Here is an 816-nt window from a genome sequence, read left to right on the forward strand (position 1 = left end):
CCACTCTATTTTTATCGGGATAGATAATTATTTATCTGTAGGTGCGGGATAAATTTTTAGCGAAATGGAATTGGATTTAAATAATATCCGTTTCTATCTATTTTAGTATATGTAATATATGTAGTATATGTAAAATAATTAATAAAATAATTAATAATATTATATTATTTTTAAATTTTTATTTTAATTTATATTATATATGTGAGAATGATTATATAAATTTTAAAATTTAATTTTATTTATTAAATTTTAATAATTTTAGAGACAAATAAAAATGGGATGGATACATATAATAGTCGGTTAGAGTTTAATTTTTTTATTATTCACAGATAAGAGTAAGATGGATTTTCTACTGGTTATTATAGCCTATAGGATAGAATAGAGTTGGATAGAGCAAAAATATGTCCTTACCCATCTGTACTCACCTCATTATTATCCCTAACTAATTTATTTATAAAAGTCTAATACTCTACTAAATTTATCAATAAATAAATAAAATTAATTTTGTATCTATAAAAAATAATTTCTAGACAAAAATATTCAGATATTAAATTTATTCATTGATTGTTGTGAAGATGTGGATGACCACGTATATCTTGAGTGGACTAACATTCTCAAGACTGAAGGAATCAGTTTTTAAGAGAAATTACATTTAATAAAGTTTGACAAAGTAACCTTATGTATGTATACAAATAGAGGCAAACATAGAGGCTTTGCCTCCGACGAAAGACACAACAACAAGAAAAATATCAAATATTTTTCACTCTCTCTTTCGTACTATTCTCTCTCTTATATATCAAACATATATTAATTATA

Source organism: Arachis duranensis, chromosome 3 (assembly GCF_000817695.3).
Source record: "Arachis duranensis cultivar V14167 chromosome 3, aradu.V14167.gnm2.J7QH, whole genome shotgun sequence".
NCBI lineage: Eukaryota > Viridiplantae > Streptophyta > Magnoliopsida > Fabales > Fabaceae > Arachis > Arachis duranensis.